A 21,297-nucleotide genomic window follows, 5' to 3' on the forward strand; every position below is an offset into this window, starting at 1 on the left:
TGTGACCCATGTTCACTTTGGAGCGGAGACTTAACATTTAAATATATTACAATTAGGGCCTATACATCAAAAGGTGAAGCAGGGGCATGAAGCCTCTCAAGTGCACAGCTTCTGTAAACTGGCCAGAACCAGTCCACAGTTGGTGGCCTCTTATCAGGAGAAAGTTACAGAACTCTGTCTCTGGTCCAGTTAAAGCTGCAGTGATGGCTGGTGGAACGGGGAGTCAGTCTAAGTGTCTGATGGTGGCTGAGCTGCAGTTGCTTAAGCATTGCTCATCTCAAGGCCAGTGCTTGTTTAGTTGCTAGAGAAAAAGAAAACCCTGATGGCAATGAGAACATAGTTTATTCTTTAATTCTAGGGAGTGCATGATTTACTCCTTGCCTGGCATGGGCTTAGGTCCTGTTTATAATGTGCTATCTTATTGCCACAAAAAGTCCATTGTGTCAGGATTATGAGCTCCATTTTAACATCAATGCTGGTCAGATTTTGTGCCTAAACTGCAAAAGGGAAGGGATATAATGAGGTGTGCCTGCCCTCCCATTCTGTCATGGCTAGGAACTCAGCTTTTTAGGTTTCTCACTGGGCACGGTGGCTCCCGCCTGTAATCCCAGCACTTTGGGAGGCTGAGGTGGGTGGATCACCTGAGGTTGGGAGTTAGAGATCAGCCTGGCCAACAGGTGAAACCTCGTCTTTACTAAAAACACAAAATTAGCCAGGTGTGGTGGCACATGCCTGTAATCCGCTACTCTGGAGGCTAAGGCAGGAGAATAGCTTGAACCTGGGAGGTGGAATTTGCAGTGAGCCGAGATCACGCCTTTGCACTCCAGCCTGGGCAACATGAGTGAAACTTCATCTCGAAAAAAAGAAAAAAGGTTTCTCTGGGGTTCCCTTGGCCAAGAGCAGGTTCGTTTAGTCAGTTGAGGGGCTTAGAATTTTTAGTTTGCACTGGCAACTATTATTCTACTTCTGTCTCTGTGAATTTGACTATTCTAGTACCTCATATGAGTGGAATCATACAGAATTTATTGTCAGTGTCTGGCTTATTCAAATCAGTGCTTCTTTTTTTTTTTTTTTTTTTCCTGAGTCAAGGTCTGGTTCTGTTGCCCATGATGAAGTCCAGTGGTGCAATCTTGGCTCACTGCAACCTCTGCCTCCCAGCTCAAGTGATCCTTCCACCTCAGCTTTCTGAGTAGCTGAGACTACAGGCACATGCCACCACACCGGCTAATTTTTGCAGAGATGGAGTTGCGTCATGTTGCCCAAACTGGCCTCGAACTCCTGAGCTCAAGCGACCTGCCGGCCTTGGCCTCCCAAAGTGCTGGGATTACAGGCATGAGCCACCACACCCGGCCTCCACAAGTGATTTTGCTGCTCAATCAGGTTTAAGAACCATTGATCTGAGGTTGGGCACAGTGGCTTATGCCTGTAATTGTAGCACTTTGGGAGGCTGAGGTGGGCAGATCACTTGAGCTCAGGAGTTTGAGATCAGCCTGGCCAACATGGTGAAACCTGTCTCCACTGAAAATACAAAAATTAGCCAGGCATCATGGCGCACACCTGTAATCCCAGCTACTCGAGAGGCTGAGGCAGGAGAATCACTTGAAGCGGAGGTTGCAGTGAGCTGAGATTGTGGCACTGCACTCCAGCCTGGGTGACAGAGCAAGACTCTGTCTCAAAAATAAACAAACAAACAAACAAAACACTTTTTGGAGCTTTGAAAACCTGCGAATGCCTGGGCTATGCAGCTAGCAATTCTGACCTACGTGGTCTGAGGAAGGCGTCAAACATCTGCATCAGAAACAGCAAGTGAGAATGCCTGTTGTAGAAGTAGAAGATGGGAGGGGAATAGCATCTTGTGAGCTGCAGGAGGAGAGGCTGAGGCGGGGGGAAATAGCAGTGACAAAGCACCTCTGAGGTTTGGAAGGACGAGGACCAGGAACAGCCACTCGGTCTGGCAACAAGGTTTTATCAGAACCCTCCATACAGCAGTAGAAGAACGAGGGACGAATCATTGGTGAGCAAGTCCTCTGAACTCTGGAGAAATTGGAAGCAAAATTATGGGTAGAATGGAAAGGTTTAAAGGATGGATAGAGATACAGTTAAACAATTAGGTAGAAGGGATGGAAATAGAGGGACTTGATGTCTGAGAGCTTCTATTTTCTTTTTTTCTTTCTTTTTTTGAGATGGAGTCTTGCTCTGTCGCCCAGGCTGGAGTGCAGTGGCGCAATCTCGGCTCACTGCAACCTCCACCTCCCGGGTTCACGCCATTCTCCTGCCTCAGCCTCCCGAGTAACTGGGACTATAGGCGCTCGCCACTACACCCAGCTAATTTTTTGTATTCTTTAGTAGAGACGGGGTTTCACCATGTTAGCCAGGATGGTCTTGATCTCCTGACCTCGTAATCCGCCTGCCTCGGCCTCCTAAAGTGTTGGGATTACAGGCGTGAGCCACCGTGCCCAGCCTCTTTTTTTTTTTTGAGACAAAGTTTTGCTCTTGTTGCCCAGGTTGGAGTGCAATGGTGTGGTCTCCACACTGCAACCTCCGCCTCCCGGGTTCAAGGGATTCTCCTGCCTCAGCCTCCCAAGTAGCTGGGATTACAGGTGGGTATCACTGTGCCCAGCTAATTTTTGTATTTTTAGTGGAGATGGGGTTTCACCATATTGGCTGCGCTGGTCTCAAACTCCTGACCTCAGGTTATTCACCTGCCTCAGCCTCCCAAAATGCTGGGATTACAGGCATGAGCCACTGAGCCTGGCCAAAAGAGCTTCTATTTTCTTTCTTTTTTTTTTTTGAGGCGGAGTCTCGCTTTGTCGCCCGGACTGGAGTGCAGTGGCCAGATCTCAGCTCACTGCAAGCTCCGCCTCCCGGGTTTACGCCATTCTCCTGTCTCAGCCTCCCAAGTAGCTGGGACTACAGGTGCCCGCCACCTCGCCCGGCTAGTTTTTGTATTTTTAGTAGAGACGGGGTTTCACCGTGTTAGCCAGGATGGTCTCGATCTCCTGACCTCGTGATCCGCCCGTCTCGGCCTCCCAAAGTGCTGGGATTACAGGCTTGAGCCACCGCGCCCGGCCAAGAGCTTCTATTTTCTAAGTGGCACTTCGGGCACAGTCACCAGAGCCCCATGGCACTGGTGACCAAGAACATAGGTTTTACAGCCAGATGACCTAGGCTCACATTCTCAGTCCTTTGATCTCTGTTCTTCTGATTCTTATCTGTAAAGTGGGGATTTTTTTTCGGCCCTGCAGGACTGTTGCGAAGGTTAAAGGAGTTAGTCCCTGTGGTGTTTTTGGAACAATATGTGGCATACAGTGAGGACTCAGTTTTGTGTTAACAGTGATAGAGGCAAGGAGTGGGTTGGATGGCCAGGTCATCTCTGTGAGGCATGGAAAAAGGAACCCACTAGAGCTGCAAAGCGGTGTTCATAGTGTCAGCGGCCCAGCTAAAGCTGGAAACCATTAATTTTGTAACATAACCAACTAGTGACTATTTTATTTTCTTGGCAGAACTCAGCAGCAGGAAGAAGCCAAGGTAAGGCATTGGCCAGGGAGGTGGGGCAGAAGGGCCAGGGGCTGGAGAATTTCAAGTGCTCCCATGACTGTGGCCACATGGTTCAACCGTTGGTCCAGGTAGGGGTTTGTAAACTCAGAGGTCGGGGGACATCAGGTGTCTGTGCCCAGGCAGAGTCCAGGGGAGATTTAGAGGCTGTGGAGGAGGTGAAAATGCAACAGGGAAGAGAATTATGACCAGAGAGAGAACGTCAATACGACAGGCACGTTTGAGGGCTCCTGGCTCAGAGTTTATTCCACTCCATCAATCATTTTTTCTTCTTTTTTTTTTTTTTTTTTTTTTTTTTGAGACAGAGTCTCCCTCTGTTGCCCAGGCTGGAGTGCAGTGGCGGGACCTTGGCTCACTGCAACCTCCACCTCCCAGGTTCAAGTAATTCTCCTGCCTTAGTCTCCCCAGTAGCTGTTATCATAGGCACCCGGCTAATTTTTGTATTTTTAGTAGAGATGGGGTTTCACCATGTTGGCCAGGCTGGTCTCAAACTCCTGGCCTCAAGCAATGCACCCGCCTTGGGTCTCCCAAAGTGCTGGGATTACAGGCGTGAGCCACCGCACCCAGCCTCATCAATCATTTTCAAACTCTTCTGAGGAACCTGGTGATTCTTCAGCGATGCCTCAGGAATGATTCTTTTTTTTTGTTTTGTTTTTTTCTTTTGTTTATTAGGAATGATTCTTTCAATCAGGGCGACTCCATTTTCATTTGTTGAGACGTGTGGGCGTGGGTGGGGTGGATGGGGGCAGTGAAAAAAGTATATTTTATCAACAAAATTTCACTAAGAAAAGTGATGTTGCTTGTTTTTTTGTTTCTGGTTTGAAAACCACTTTAGTTTGGCCGGATGAACTCGGGTTTTACAGTGAGGAGGTGTATTAGTCCGTTTTCACGCTGCTGATAAAAGACATACCCGAAACTGGGTAATTTATAAAGAAAAAGGTTTAATGGACTTACAGTTCCACCTAGCCGAGGAGGCACGTCTTAGGCGGCGGGCAGGCCAGAGAAAGAGCCAAGAGAGAGGGGAACCCTCTTATATAAAACCATCAGATCTCGTGAGACTTACTCACTACCACGAGAACGGTATGGGGGAAACCGACCCCATGATTCAATTGTCTCCCACCGGGTCCCTCCAGCAACACGTGGGAATTCTGGGAGCTACAATTCAAGATGAGATTTGGGTGAGGACACAGCCAAACCATATCAGGAGGCATGGTTCTGTCTCCTCCAAACTAGCAGTGTAGTTTGGGCTAGGTCCTCACCTTCCTGGGTTCTCAGTGCTCTTTTTGGGAAATGGGCGGGCTGCCCTAGCTCTTTCTCAGCTGCCTTCCCTGAGGGCTGGAGTTGAGTTCACAGCTGTGCAGCGTCTGTGGAGCTCTGCGGGCGCCACCTTGTGGTCAAAACTGGCAGTGCTGTTAGCGGGCTCAGCGGGACGTGGGAGCACAGGCAGCTTGCCAGATGAGCTTACATGAGAGAACAATCTCTCCAGGGGACAGGGTGCCCTATCCAGGGTAAGATAACTCTTTTGTTAGAATAAATTCAGGATGAGCTGAACATGGCACAGTAGCCAGAATCTCATCATGAAAATCAGAATAACTCATCCACATACGTGAATAATTTATGGCATATGCAGCCTGTTGGAGAGAGAAGCTGATACCATTAGTCAAAACTTACTTACAATCAGCTTACTTCAACAAGATTTTCCTTTATTGAAATAGTGACCTTGAAAATGACTTCATTTTCATATTCAGGCCTATCTCATGTGTTTCCCAGAATAGTGATAAAACCGATCTGATGTGTGTGCTGTTTACGTTCCAGCACTTGTTGAATGGAGATGAAGTCAGGGTCACTCTACAATGAGCCACGACAGCCTCTTTTATCTCTAAATAATTTTTAAAATGGCTGATTGGTAATATTGGAGAGCCAGGTGTATGATTCAGAAGGGTTACTGGAACCAAAAATTCTGAAAATGGCCTTGCATTATTAATTTCCTATCCATGGGCATAGAGGGTGTCTGCAACAAAGGCTCTGTCACAAAACAAATGACATAAAATGATAATAGAGCGGAACTGGGAGGGAGTTTTTCTGTCATTGTGTTAGTCCTTGAACCCTCAAGGAAAAAGATAACAATGCCTCTGGCTTTGGACTACAAATACCCACTCCCTTTGTTTAACTCCTACTTTATTTTTCCAGAAAAGTTTCAGACTAAAAATGTACCCTCCAAAGAGCTAGCTTCAAAAACTCCTTGCAAGAGCTCAGTTCCTTTACATTTATGGTCATTTTATTTTCTTTATGAGAAACTTGTGGATTAAAAACTATAGGCGAGGTGTGGTGGCTCATGCCTGCAATCCCAGCACTTTGGGAGGCTGAGGCAGGAGGATCCATTGAACCCAGCAGTTTGAGATGAACTGGGCAAGATTGGGAGATCCCATATCTACCAAAAAAAAAAAAAAAAAAAAAAAAAAAAGCCAGGTGTGGTAGTGCATGCCTGTAGTCCCACATCCTCGGGAAGCTGAATTAGGAGGATCTCTTGAGTCCAGGAGTTCAGGGTTCATAGTCTCAACCTTCTGGGCTCAAGCAATTCTCCTGCCTTGGCCTCCCAAAGTGCTGAGCTTACAGGTGTGGGCCACCTGTCTTTAAAAACATGGTCTGAAGACACCATCCAGGGTAGCAGTGGATGTGGCCCTGTGTGTCTGGTCCAGCAGTTTATTTTCACAGCCTAGAACAGTGGTACATAGAAGGCTTTCACAAAATATTTAGTGAATGATGAAATATTTAGTGAATCTTCATCTTTTGACTCTCTCTTCAATTGGCTTCAGTGACACTATTCTCCAGACTCTTATTCTTCCTCTTTAAAAGTCCCTTTTTCTGTTTTTTTTTTTTTTGTTTGTTTGTTTGTTTTAAATGGGAGTGTGTATTTGTGTGTTTGTGTGAGTTCTTGTTTGCCATTTACTGAGCCCCTCCTAAGTGCCAGGCACTGTACTAGTTTGCATACATTTTACAGTGTAGTCCTCTGAATGACTTCATGACATCGGTACTTTAAATTTCCATTTTACATGATGAGCCCATGACTCAGAGAAGTTAAATAGTTTGTCCATGTTCTACAGAAAGTAACAGATTCAAACCCAGAGACACTGGTGTTCAGAGGTTGAGCTCTTACTCTCTGATATTATACTGAATGTCCTCTATCATGCCTCTTGAAGTTTTACCTTCCTGAAGGTGCTGTCCACAGTCCTTATTTCCCTAGGGAGTATTATTCTCACCCAGGGATTCAATGACATTTTTATGCTGATGCATGTGAAGTCACTGTGTGCACTGCCATTCCACAGCCATGGCCACTGGACATCTGTAAATTCACGTCCCATAGGCCCTGCAATTTATCAAAACCCACATAACACGGGAATTTTACCCACTTCCAGCTTCATCCCATATTGCTCTTCTACTTGGTCAGGGCTCTCCAGCCACACCAACCTCCTTTCTGTTCCTCAAAGATGTCAAACTCATTCCTGCTCCAAGGCCATTGCACGGGCTCTTCTCATTTACCAGAATATGCTTTTCATTGCTTATTTTACAGCTGACTTCTTCTTGTACTTCTTGTCTCAGCTGAATTGCCATCTCCTTAGAGAAACTTTATTGACCATCCTATCTATGAAAGTCTTTCCCCTGCAGTTTTTCATGATCACATCATCCTTTATAGTTATCTTGCGTTTTGCTTGGTTGTAGTCTATCTGCTTCTATCGAAACATATGTCCCTTGAAGTCAAGTCATTTGTTCAGGCACATATAAATATTTGTACAGGTTGTGCCCTGTGCAAGGACACCTAGCTGAGGTGGTTGCATGGGCTCAAATCTAGTCTGCCTCCACTTTCCGACCAGAAGGGCTGTCTTTAAAAACATGGTCTGAAGACACCATCCAGGGTAGCAGTGGATGTGGCCCTGTGTGTCTGGTCCAGCAGTTTATTTTCACAGCCTAGAACAGTGACTGGTACATATTAGGCTTTCACATAATATTTAGTGAATGCTGAAAGGGAGTAATGTAGCTGCAGGACAGATTTTTGTTTTTGTTTTTGTTTTAGATGGAGTTTTACTCTCATTGCCCAGGCTGGAGTGCAATGGCACGATCTCGGCTCACTGCAACCTCTGACTCCCTGGTTCAAGCGATTCTTCTGCCTCAGCCTCCCCAGTAGCTGGGATTATAGACATGAGCCACCACTCCTGGCTAATTTTGTATTTTTAGTAGAGACGAGATTTCTCCATGTTGGTGAGACTGGTCTCAAATTCCTGACCTCAGGTGATCCACCCGCCTCGGCCTCCCAAAGTGCTGGGATTAGAGGTGTGAGCCACTGTGCCTGGGCTGCTTCATTATTTTCTAGTATAAAGCTAGCCTGGCTGGGTGTGGTGGCTCATGCCTGTAATCCCAGCACTTTGGGAGGCCGAGGTAGATGGATCACAAGGTCGGGAGATCAAGACCATCCTGGCCAACATGGTGAAACCCCGTCTCTACTAAAAATACAAAAATTAGTCAGGCATAGTGGTATGTGCCTGTAATCCCAGTTACTTGGGAGACTGAGGCAGGAGAATTGCTTGAACCAGGGAGTTGGAAGTTGCAGTGAGCTGAGATCACTCCACTGTACGCCAGCCTGGCGACAGGTGGAGAATCTGTCTCAAACAACAACAACAACAACAACCACCCCCGCCCCCCGAAAAAAAAAAACCTGTCCTGCAGCTACATTACTCCCTTTCATTCATTCACGAAATATTTTATGAAAGCCTAATATGTACCAGTCACTGTACTCTAGTCTGGGCAACAAGAGCAAAACACCATCTCAAAAAAAAAAAAAAAAAAAAAAAAAAAAGGAAAATAACCAAGCAGTCCTAACATTTAAAAATCTTGCAGTCGCATGTAGGGTAAAACTGAAATTCTTTGCATGGCCAGGACCTGCCTCCAACCTATATCTGCAGCCTCATTTCACACCTTGGTTGCTGTGATAAATTGCTGTGGTTCTAACCCTCAGATTTCTTTTGAAAAATCGAAACCTGACTAGAAGCACAGACCTCACAAAACACAGGGAATGCTGTTTCTTGCTACGTTTCAACTTGCAAGAAGTGGTAGTCTGTCATAGAATTTCCTATCAATCTATCCTAGGATGGTTTCTAATGAGACTCCTCTGCAGAAAACTGCCTGGTAACATTAGTTTCCTCAGGTCATGTGATCCCTGTCAAATTTCCCAGTGAATGTTTTCTTGTCAATTTCTATTTGAATACTCAAAGTGGGAAATCTGTATGAACTCTGAACTTCTTTGACATGCTCTTTGACAGCGCTCTCCAGCCACTTAGCCCTTTGAATTAATTCCTCCTTAGATTTGTCTTTGTGAATCATCCAGCTCTTTTTTTTTTTTGAGACAGAGTCTCACTCTGTCACCCAGACTGGAGTGCAGGGGCGTGATCTCAGCTCACTGCAATCTCTGCTGCCTCCTGGATTCAAGTGATTCTCCTGCGTCAGCCTCCCAGGTAGCTGGGATTACAGGCACCTGCCACCACTCTGGGCTAATTTTTTTTTTGTATTGTTATTTTTAGTAGAGACGGGGCTTCACCAAGTTGGCTAGGTTGGTCTCGAACTCCTGACCTCAAGTGATCTGACCACTTCGGCCTCCCAAAGTGCTGGGATTACAGGCATGAGCTACTGCACCTGGCCCGATCCAGCTCTTTCAGTAGATTTTAACACTTACTTAATTTCATTCCAGCAGTCAGATCACTGTGTACATCTGGATGACTTTTTATTTCTTCCTCTCGTCTCTCCATTTTACAAATGTTGTCCACCAGTCCAGGTGAGACCAAGGCCTCTCTCACCCTGGTTGTAACAGTAATGCGACCACTGTGGAATCACTTTCTTTCAAGCTCCCTGGGCAAGTGATGAGGTTCTTATTTATTTTATATTTTATTTATTTTTTTTTTAGTGATGAGGTCTTGCTATATTGCCCAGGCTGTTCTTGAACTCCTGGGCTCAAGGCATCCTCCTGCCTTGACCTCCCAAAGTGTCAGGATTACAGCTGTGAGACACCACACCAGGCAGGAATTCATTTCCTCCTGACTAAACTTCCTCTTCTGAAATGTGATAGGAGGGGCAGCAAATGCAAAAATTGTGACCCTCTAAACTTCCTCTTGGGCTTTCATCAGATCGGTTTACAAAGGAACAATTTTAGGAAACCAAGCCAAAACAAACAACACCCCTGAACCAACGTTTTAGATACTTCCTTATTCGCTCTTCTGGAAAAGTAAGTGACGGGGATGGCCGGACTGACCTTCCCTGACATCAGGAAGATGTTATTTCTCCTGGTCCATGTTTCTGGTTAGTCTCATTTGGCCTGCTTTAATGTGCACATACTTCTTTCTGCTGTGCGTTTAGAACTCTCAGATCTCTGGAACAAATGTGATGACCTCTTAAGCCCTCATTAACTTGCTTAAGAATTTTAGGAAATGGGCACTAGGATTGGCACTGGGGTGCTTTAACCTTCAACCACAGGAATCCTGGTGTGCAGAGGCTGGACCTATGGACGATTTTTCTGGGAATACTGGCCTGACTCAAATGAAAACCATTTGGCCAAGCAAATTTATTGTTGTGAGCTGATAACACTGTAAATTAATATACAGAATTGAAGGGCTACTTTTTGAAAAGAAATCGGCAATTTAATAATCAGTCGTTCTTTACCTATTTCATTTTGAGGTAACTATTTTAGACCAAATTAAAAGTGATCATTTTTCTTTGTAAAATATATTCTGTCCCTCAATATTGTTGCTTTTCAAAAGTGCGTCTGATCATTATTAAATCAAAGAGTAAGATAATGATAATAAAAATTGAAGAAAAAGTAGGCATTTTTCCAACCTCATGAGTAACTTTTCCACCCAAAATGAAATGGAATTTTGTTATTTTGATAAATCTTTTTAAAACTCTAGTAGTTTTCTTCCGGGTGGGAAAGCAGAACTTATACTGAGTGCCTACAATACGCTAATTGCTTTACATATGCTGTATTATATAATTATCATACTGATTATGTAAGACGTGTATTATTATCACCGTTTTACTCATATGGAAACAGTTTCAAAAATAACTTGTCACATAATTATTGATTGAATCAAGTGCAAATCCTGCTCTGTTGGACTCTAAAATCTCTTCCTAGGAGCTTGTTAGAAATGGGGAATCTTAGGTGCCCCCCACCAGAACTACTGAGTCACAATCTGCACTGTAACAAGTTTCCCAGGTGACTGGGATACACATTAATATACATTATTAATGTATATTAATGTGTATTGTTGGTTGGACCCTCATTACATAAAAATGTTTGAAGCTATCTGAGTTTTTTTGTTTTTTTTTGTTTTCCCCTATCTCTACCTTTTTTCCCCATATACCTTTTAAGATAACCCAGGAGAAGTATGTTTAGATGCTATCATTCATTGATTTCATTGATCCTTCACACACATAACTCAGCTAAGCTTCCTAATCACCCTACAGTGTCTTTACTAGCATCCCTACCTAATAGGTAAGGAAATTGAGCCTTGGGGAGATGATAGTGCTAATGCAGTAATTGGAAAAGATGAAAACAATCCTTCTCAGGGGAAATTTAAGTTCAAAATGGTATACAATATTGCTACTTTTGGTCTTCCTTTTTAACAAATATTTAATAGTCAAGTATAACTAATAATGGTACTAGTAAGAAAATTATAGCTGTCTGAGTGCTCAGAATTTGCTGAGCACGATATTAAGTGCTTTATGTGTTAGCTAATAAAATATGTAAAACTGTTACATAAATGGTACTTATTCTTGCTAACTTAGTAACAGAAAAATAAATATCATGAAATCGTTTTGTAGACCAATAGCTACAAAAATAAATTGATACTTGTTGATTAACTATTTTTAGCAAGAGCATCTGCCCATCAGCCAGTGATTCTCAATAAGGTGGGGGGTTAACCCTCCAAGGGACATCTGGAACCACACAGGGGCCCTTTCTGGCTGTCATAATGAATAGGGAGGTACAGCTGGCCTTTAGTGTCTTGGAACCAGGGATGCTAAATTCTCTGCCAGTATGGGATCTGGGCACAACCAAATATTGTCCCCCCACCCCTCCCAAGTGCCAATGACACTCTCCTTGAGGAACAAAGAACTCTGCCAAAGTTTTTGCATGTATAAAACAAGTTTCAGCCTTTAACAGAACAATACTAATTATTCCCACCCCCACTTTCCATTACTAAATAGTTCTTTTTTTTTTTGGAGACAGAGTTTCGTTCTTGTTGCCCAGGCTGGAGTGCAACAGTATGGTCTCAGCTCCCTGCAACCTCCGCCTCCTGGGTTCAAGCGATTCTCCTGCCACAGCCTCCCTAGTAGCTGGGATTACAGGTGCCCACGACCATGCCTGGCTAATTTTTGTATTTTTAGTAGAGATGGAGTTTCACCATGTTGGCCAGGCTGATCTGAGCTCACTGCAACCTCTGCCTCCTGGGTTCAAGAGATTCTCATGCCTCAGCCTCCAGAGTAAGCTGGGATAACAGGCACATGCCACCACACCTGGCTAATTTATATATATATATATATATATTTTTCGAGACGGGATCTTGCTCTTGCCCAGGCTAGAGTACAGTGGTGCAATCTCAGCTCAATGCAACCTCTGCCTCCTTGGTTCAAGCAATTCTCCTGTTTCAGCCTCCTGAGTAGCTGAGATTACAGGTGCCCGCCACCACGCCTGACTAAGTTTTGTATTTTTAGTATAGACAGGGTTTCGCCATGTTGGCCAGGCTGGTCTCAAACTCCTGACCTCAGGTGATCCACCCGCCTTGGCCTCCCAAAGTGCTGGGATTACAGGTGTGAGCCACCGTGCCTGGCAGCATTACTAAATAATTCTAATAAACTCACTAATACACAATGTACTGAAAAGCCAGGGGCTTTGAGGCAATCAGGAATCCTTTAATGGCCAAAGGGACTGCTAGGGTCAGGCCCTTCTACCTAGTCTCCACCACAGCTAACAGATGAGGGCCTTCTGCTTCTTCTCCACTCTGGCCAGTGTTGGAGGAAGCAGGTACAGCCCCCTCTCTCTTTCTTCTGGGGAGAGGAGTGATTAGTTTGATTGTGAGCCCAGAATATTCACCAAGGCAGGTTTTACTCGTCGGTGAGATTACTGTGCCAAAGACTTCATCCTTCCTCCTTCACTTCCTACTTTTGGGGCAGCTTGGCCTGCATTCCTGCCCCAGCCACAGGCTAAATAGCCAAAGTCTTCTCGGAGCTGGGGCCTGGGCCAGTGGAAGGTGTGTGACTCCCTCGTGCTATGTTGCCCTTTGCTCTGGCACTAGGAACGCACTGTGCATTGGGCTTTCCTTAGGCGGCAGTAGTTCCATCTACCCTAAGACGTGCAGGTGAAATGGCAGATATTTATGGGGAAAGCCGTGGAAAGCTCCGCTACCCTCAGTCCTAAGCCTTTCTCCAGTCCAGCTTTTAGCAGAGTTTATGTCAATGGCTTGCTCAGCTCTTCACAAAGAGCCACTGTCTTGCCTCCTGAGGTCTTCCTGCTGCACAAGCTCCACCCGTTGGGCTGCAGAAAGGCGCTGGGAGCTCTGAGGTGCAGGAGCTGCCATCTTTGAATCGCTCACACTGTGCTGGGCACTTTGTTTACTTTATCTTCTTTATTCTTCAGAACGACTCTGGGAGATAGATGCGATCCCTGTTTCAAGGACGTGGAAGCAGAAAATTTGAGCCCTTAGTAACTCCGGGCTACTTAGTGAGCAATAAAGCTGAAATTCAGTTTGGACTCTAAAAACTACAATTTCAGCACTTTGAAGACAAATGTGTTTCTTCCATATTTTATGATATAGATTTATCAACAAAGCCCTTCTGAGTGGATCCAAAGCTGTTTTTTGAGAGAAATAATTGGTTCTGGTGGCACCCCTGAGGAAGCAGGACAGGCTTGTCTCTGGCAAGAATATAAATCACGTTCCTCCATTTTCCCAACACTCGCAATCCTGCCGTCTGCATGTCTGGGGCCTAAGACGTGTGTTTTCTTCTACTCACAACACAGAAGACTGACATTTACTCACTCACCACTACGAGGTGGTTGCAACTCAGCATTTGATAGAAGTTTGCTTGTGACATCTGGTGAGAGAGGGAGGGAGAAAGAGAGAGAAAGGAATAATTTCAATGTGAAAGAAGATTTGTGGGAGTTATATGTGTCTAGTGTTCTAGGGTGTCTGTTACCTGACTGTAATATATTAGGTGACCAGGAATAATTTTTTTTTTTTTTTTTTTTGAGACGGAGTCTTGTTCTGTCGCCCAGGCTGTAGTGCAGTGGCGTGATCTTGGCTCACTGCAACTTCCGCCTCCTGAGTTCAAGCGATTCTCCTGCCTCAGCCTCCCTAGTAACTGGGATTATAGGCATATGCCACCAAGCCTGGCTAATTTTTGTATTTTTAGTAGAGACGGGGTTTTGCCATGTTGGCCAGGCTTGTCTTGAACTCCTGACCTCAGGTGATCCACCTGCCTCGGTCTCCCAAAGTGCTGGGATTATAGGCGTGAGCCACCGTGTCCATTCTAGAAATAATTTTTGACTCTTGCTGTCTCTCTCTGTGGGCGTGTATGTGTGTGTGTATGTGTAATCCTATTTCCCTTAGAAGTATCAATATAAAAGTAACCAAAAAAACACTGTTAGGCGAAATTGTTTGTAACATCTGTCATTTTACTAGTTACTAAAGCTGCTTTAATTGATACCACAGGAATGACAGGTATCTCCTTTTCTCACTCTTTGGGGTCTGCCTCATGAAACTGGATGTTTGGTGGAGGAGGTCGTTCTTTTCAGATACAGAGGACTGGTTCTTTAGTGAAGGTATACAAATGTCTGGGCTTTCATACTCATTAGAATAATTATTCACTACCTTATTTGAGGTATTTATATAAGCATCCCTGTGAGAAATTCCTGCTGAAGTCCAGTTCACTTCTATGAAACAATTCATGTACCTTATTCCATTTGGAAGTGAGCCCTCTAACTTTATATATATATATATATATATATATTTTTTTTTTTTTGAGACAGATTTTCACTCTGTCACCCAGGCTGGAGTGCAGAGGCGCGATCTGGGCTCACTGCAACCTCCGCCTCCTGGGTACAAGCGATTCTCTTGCCTCAGCCTCTTGAGTAGCTGGGAATACAAGTGCCCGCCACCATGCCCAGCTAATTTTTGTATTTTTAGTACAGACAGGGTTTCACCGTATTGGCCAGGCTGGTCTTGAACGCCTGACCTCAGGTGATCCACCTGCCTCGGCCTCCCAGAAATGCTGGGATTACTGGTGTGAGCCACTGCGCCTGGCCCTCTAACTAAATATCTTTGCTTTGTGTTTTGGTTATCAGAAAATTCAGGGCCAAATGAGTACTCAGTTGTACTGCTTGATTCCTTACAGATGCTAAGTACACATATGGTTCTTTAAAATAATCTATTTTTATTATTTAGACAGGGTCTTGCTCTGTCACCCATGCTGGAGTGCAGTAGCATGATCATAGCTCACCATGGCCTCCAACTCTTGGGCTCAAGTGATCCTCCCACCACAGCCTCCTGAGCAGCTGGCACTATAGGTATGAGTCCTCATTTTTGAGTCCCTGTCCCATGTTTAATTTCAATTGTCATTATCAGGTTTAATATTTTGTAAGTTATCTAAGACACCCTTTCCTGTTTTTATTTTATTTTTTTGGCAATAGGCATGGCATTTTCCCATGGGTTACTTGCTAATTTCAAAGGGCAAAAATATCTTTAAAATGGAGACATCTGGCTTTTACTACCCCAATACAGCAATCAATTTAAAAATTACTAATAGTAGACCAATCAGGCAGTATATGACTCTTGATGCAAATGTTAACCTGAATAAGACGAAGTCTTTAGGTCTTACTTCCAGTTCCTGGAAATACAGGGGATAGAGAAACAAGCCAAACAATATCACAAAGAAATAAAGTCAGATCTGGAATGTGGGACATTGCATTAGTTGGTATAAAAGTAATTGCGGTTTTTGCCATTACTTGGTTTTGGATTTGCTTATGTGGCCATTCCAGCTCAGATGACCTTCTAGGTGACTGCCACATAAGCAAGTCCAAAACCAAGTAATGCCAAAAACGACAATGACTTTTGCATCAACTAATGCAATGCAACTAGCCAGGTTGCCTAAAACACTTAATTTCATGAAAATAATTGGGGAGATGGAGTCTGTTCTAGAATAAAAAAGATGAGATGATGTACAGAAACTAGATTAACTTTCATTACTGGTGAGAATGTAAAATAGCACAGCCACTCTGGAAAACAATTAATGTTTCTAGTATGTGATCCAGCAATTCCGTTCCTAGGTATCTATCCGAGAGAAAATATATGTGCACATGAGGACTTGTATATGAATGCTCATAGTAGCATTATTATTATTATTATTATTTGAGATGGAGTCTCACTCTGTCACCCAGGCTGGAGTACAGTGATGAGATCTCAGCTCACTGCAACCTCCGCTTCCTGGGTTCAAGTGATTCTCCTGCCCCAGCCTCCCAAGTAGCTGGGATTTACAGGCATGTGCCACCACACCCAGCTAACTTTTTTTTTGTTTGTATTTTTAATAGAGATGGGGTTTCACATGTTGGCCAGGCTGGTCTTGAACTCCTGAGCTCAGGTGATCCACCTGCCTTGGCCTCCCAAAGTGCTGGGATTACAGGTGTGAACCACCACGCCCGGCCCATAGTAGCATTATTTGTAATGACAAAAGACTGGAAACAATCCAAATGTCCATCAACTGGTAGATGAATAAAGAAAATGTGATCTGACCGGGAAGAGAGCCTCATGCCTGTAATCCCAGCACTTTGGGAGGCTGAGGCAGGCAGATCACCTGAGGCTGGGAGTTTGAGACCAGCCTGACCAACCTGGAGAAACCCCATCTCTACTATAAATACAAAATTAGCCGGGCTTGGTGGTGCATACTTGTAATCCCAGCTGTTCGGGAGTCTGAGGCAGGAGAATTGCTTGAACCCGGGAGGCGGAGGCTGCAGTGAGCTGATATCGTGCCATTGCGCTCCAGCCTGGGCAACAAGAGCGAAACTTGGTCTCAACAACAACAACAACAACAGCAAACAAACAAAAAGAAAATGTTATATGTTCATACAATGAAATATTACTCTGCCATAGAAAGGAACAAACTGCTGATGCATGTTACAATGTGGATGAACCTCAAAAACATTATGCTAAGTAAAAGCAGCCAGAATCCAGATGCAAAAGACAACATATTATATGCTTCCAGTTATAAGAACTGTCCAGAAAAGACAAATCTCTAAAGATGGTAAGTAGATTAGTTGTTGTCAGAAGCTGAGGGTAGAAATGGAGATTTACTACTAATGGGCATGAAGAATCTTTTTGGGTGAAGAAAACGTTCTACAACTGGATTGTGGTGATGATTGCACAACTCTGTAGTTTTACTAAAAATATCATTGAATTGTACCCTTCAAATGAGTGAATTTCATGGTAAATTACACCTCAATAAAACCAATTTCAAAAAAAACATGGCAGAAGTGATGTTGTGTGAGCCCAGACCTTAAGAGGCTTTGTGCTTTTACCTTCCCTCTATGGAAACTCCCCTGAGACTGAGACGGAGGGAAACTGAGGCACCCAGCCAACAGCAGTACCAACCACTCACTGCACGTGGGAATTTGTCCCTCTTGGACCTTCCAGCCCAAATGACCTTCTAGGTGACTGCAGCCACATGAGCAAGTCCAGCAGAGGAAATGCCCAGCCGAGCTATGAGTCAAGAAATGTAAGAAATTGTTTTATGTCACTAAAAAATTTGTATGTGTATGTATAAATAAATAAATCTATTTCATGCATATTTTATATACAAAATATATTGTATTTTTATACATGTTAAATGATATGGTAAAAGATCAACAACTTTATATTATTTATTTATTAATTTGAGGCGGAGTCTTGGTCTGTCACCCAGGCTGGAGTGCAGTGGTGTGATCTTGGTTCGCTGCAACCTCTGCCTCCTGGGTTCAAGCGATTCTTATGAACGATCTTGGCTCAGCTTCCCGAGTAGCTGGGATTACAGGCACGTGCCACCATGCCCAGCTAATTTTTGTATTTTTGGTAGAGACAGAGTTTCACTATGTTGGCCAGGCTGGTGTCGAACTCCTGACCTCAGGTGATCTGTTCGTCTCTGCCTCCCAAAGTGCTGGGATTACAGGTGTGAGCCACCATGCCCTGCCAGGAAGCTCAACTTTATCTCACTTGAAAGTCAAGGAAACTGGGGCGTATTTGTGTACGCTTCCCTCTGTCAGTCACTGGCTAAAGTTTGCTCCCATGGGCATATTTTGGTGGCATTCCAGCTTGCAGTAGGGGGCATGGGTGTTAACAGCTGGAAGTCAGACTGACTGCATTAAGAGGCTGGAGATATGAGTACCACATTGGGGGCGTCACTATTTTCCAGCATTTGCACCACTCGGATTCATTCATGCCCCACAATTGGTTCATGGCATTCTGTCACCAATTCCTCTGGGATGAACAATCAAAATTTCTAAAAGCTAGACTTACAACAGAGTGGCAGGAAGCTCACGCTACAGCTTCCTCTGCTGCAGTTGGTACCCAGATTGGAACTGATATTCACCATTTCCCTCGTTCCCCATTCTAAATTCCCCTTGCGCTTGGCTAATCTTTCTGCTAGTCTCCATTGCTTGTCTAGTGGGAAACCCAGACTTTTTCCTGTGAGGGACCTGAGCCCTTAACTCCTGTGTTCTTGCCAGGCGTGGTTGCTGTGTAGGGAAACAAGGGAGGGCCTAGCAAATCCCTGAGTTCCCGACGTACTCTCCCCTGCCTTGATTAGGTAAAGCAATCTTATTTCCTCAGGATAACCAGGGGTAACTGCTGCCATTAGTATATAACTCCCACATGCTTTCTGATTCACTGGCATGAGAAGCCCCAAATGGCAGTGGAACCCCTTACTTAGTCCTTTGGAAGAAGTGTTACCCTTTCAGGGAACCAGGACCTGGGGACCAGCAGAGTCTAAACTTGCAGGTACAGCCACTACTTCTATGCTTTGGGTTCCAAGACCTGTGTACTCCACCTAACAGTGACATAGCACCACATAACGACCATTGGTTCAGTGCAATTATACCCTTCTTCACGGATAGAGAGGAAATACTGTGCTGCCAAAGCCCATGCAGATAAAAACAGGTTGCCTGAAAGGAACAAAACAGAGGCTTAGACCTCTGTGAATGCTGGAAAAAAACCAGATCAATGCCATCACTGCTTGCAGAGAAACGTGTACAATTAGAGGAGGTTATGCATGGCCAAACTGTTATCTGTTTGAGAAGACTAAAGAAATATGTTATTATATGTGCAAAAGCTCTGATATATCCCAGTTCATCAAGAGATAAATCAAAATTGGCTGGGGGCTCTGGCTCATGCTTGTAATCCTAGCACTTTGGGAGGCCGAGGTGGGTGGATCACTCGAGGTCAGGAGTTCAAGACCAGCCTGGGCAACATGGTGAAACTCTGTCTCTACTAACAGTACAAAAAATTAGCCCAGAGTCCATGCCTGTAATCCCAGCACTTTGGGAGGCTGAGGTGGGAGAATCATGAGGTCAAGAGATCGAGACCATCCTGGCCAACATGGTGAAACCCTGTCTTCATGAAAAATACAAAAATTATCTGGGGGTGGTGACGCACACCTGTAGTCCCAGCTTCTTGGGAGGCTGAGGCAGGAGAATTGCTTGAACCCAGGAGGCGGATGTTGCAGTGAGCCGAGATCATGCCACTGCACTCCAGACTGGGTGACAGAGCCAGACTCCATTTCAAAACAAAACGAAACAAACAAAAAAAATTTTAACCAAACGTCGTGGCGCACGCCTGTTAGCCCAGCTACTTGGGAGGCTGAGGCATGAGAATCACTTGAACCCAGGAGGCAGAGTTTGCAGTGAGCTGAGATTGTGCCACTGCACTCCAGCCTGGGCAACTAAGTGAGACTTTGTCTTAAAAAAAAAAAAAAATCGAAATTTAGATGAAATGTAGAATTTAAGAAATGAGAGATGGTGAGATGGTGGCATAAAGGACTGGTAATGAACATGAAACCCAGTTACATTTAGAATTAGCTACAGAACTAAATGCAAACCTTATTGAAAATATTGAAGATCTAAATAAATGGAGCGGTCACATTCAGAGATGGAAGAACATTTCCAGGGTCAAGAGTCTAGGCATGTTTTTGCTGGGTCCTGGGCTCAAGGTCTCCCAAGGCTGAATTCAAGGTTTCGACCAGGTCTGCAATCTCACCTGGAGCTCAGGGTCTTCATCTAAAGCTCATGGGTTGTTGGCAGAGTTCAGTTCTTAAGGGTTGTTGGATGGTGGTCTCTGCTTTCTTGTTGCCAGCCAACTGGGCTCCATTCTCATATCCTGGAGGCTGCCTGTGGTTTTCCGCCCTGTGGTCCTCTCTCCAAGATGGCAGTTGCTCCTGTGAGGCCAGTGGAAGACTCTCTCTCATCCTCTGAATCTCTCCTTCAGGATGGGCCCAGGGACTTTGAAGAGCTCACCTGATTAGGTCCGGCCCGCCCAGGATAATTTTCCTTTTGATGGATTCAAAGTCAGCTGCTAACAGCTACCCAAGTCAGCCCACATGCACCAGCTCTTGGGCCTCCACCTCCTCTTCCTGCTGTCCCAGGACTGGGTGGCTGAGTTCCACATGGAGTTGGAGTGGCTGCCTGCCAAGGGCATCCAGACCAATGTCTACAGCAAGCACTCTGTGTCCCTGGAGCCTTACCTGATGGAGGGCGGCTACAACAAGTTGTTCCTGGCCAAGGGTAACATCCCTGCCAAGAGCTGCACCTTCATCCACATCCTGCTTGATGCTATCAGAGATGAGATGGCTGGGTGCATTGAGAAGGCCTGCGAGAAAATCCTTTTCACCAAGGGCACCTGGATCCTCTTCCTCAACACACTCAAACAAATGCAGACTACACCAAGAAGTGGGTCATGGGCCCCGACAACTACTACAGTTTTGCCAGCCAGCAGCAGAAGCTGGAAGACACCACCATTCTGAGTTGAGTATCCTGGCAGCCCACCAGGCACTAGGTGGGGTAGGGCATACGTTATTTAAAACAGTTACAGTGAAGGGTTTCCTTTGACAAAGGTGGATTGCCATTCTGTCCTCCAGGCCCTTATCTCCCCATTGGGATGGTGGGGAGCTAAGTTCTTTTTATTTTTATTTTTATTTTTTTTGAGAAGGAGTCTCGCTCTGTCACCCAGGCTGGAGTGCAGTGGCCAGATCTCAGCTCACTGCAAACTCCGCCTCCCGGGTTTACGCCATTCTCCTGCCTCAGCCTCCCGAGTAGCTGGGACTACAGGCGCCCGCCACCTCGCCCGGCTAGTTTTTTGTATTTTTTAGTAGAGACGGGGTTTCACCGTGTTAGCCAGGATGGTCTCGATCTCCTGACCTCGTGATCCGCCCGCCTCGGCCTCCCAAAGTGCTGAGATTACAGGCTTGAGCCACCGCGCCCGGCCGCCAAGTTCTTATATTTGAGATAGATAAGTTTTGGGGCCCTCAAGGGATGGCGATAACACCTTCCAACTGGGTCAGCCTCTGTCTGATGGCTGATGCTCAGGGTTTCAAACACAGATGCCTACCGTAGAGCCCCAGCAGCACTGTGGCCTACAGGAAAGCACGGCCCCGGGTATGGGGACTGTTCCAGCCAGCTGTGGATGCACA

At 45.1% G+C, this 21,297-nt stretch overlaps 1 pseudogene; it reads left to right on the plus strand.

Moving 5' to 3' along the window:
- The first annotated feature begins 3,605 nt into the window (after positions 1-3,605).
- On the plus strand, positions 3,606-20,636 carry LOC104655480 (annotated as a pseudogene).
- Positions 20,637-21,297: the final 661 nt, after the last annotated feature.

Source organism: Rhinopithecus roxellana, chromosome 21 (genome assembly GCF_007565055.1).
Source record: "Rhinopithecus roxellana isolate Shanxi Qingling chromosome 21, ASM756505v1, whole genome shotgun sequence".
Lineage (NCBI taxonomy): Eukaryota > Metazoa > Chordata > Mammalia > Primates > Cercopithecidae > Rhinopithecus > Rhinopithecus roxellana.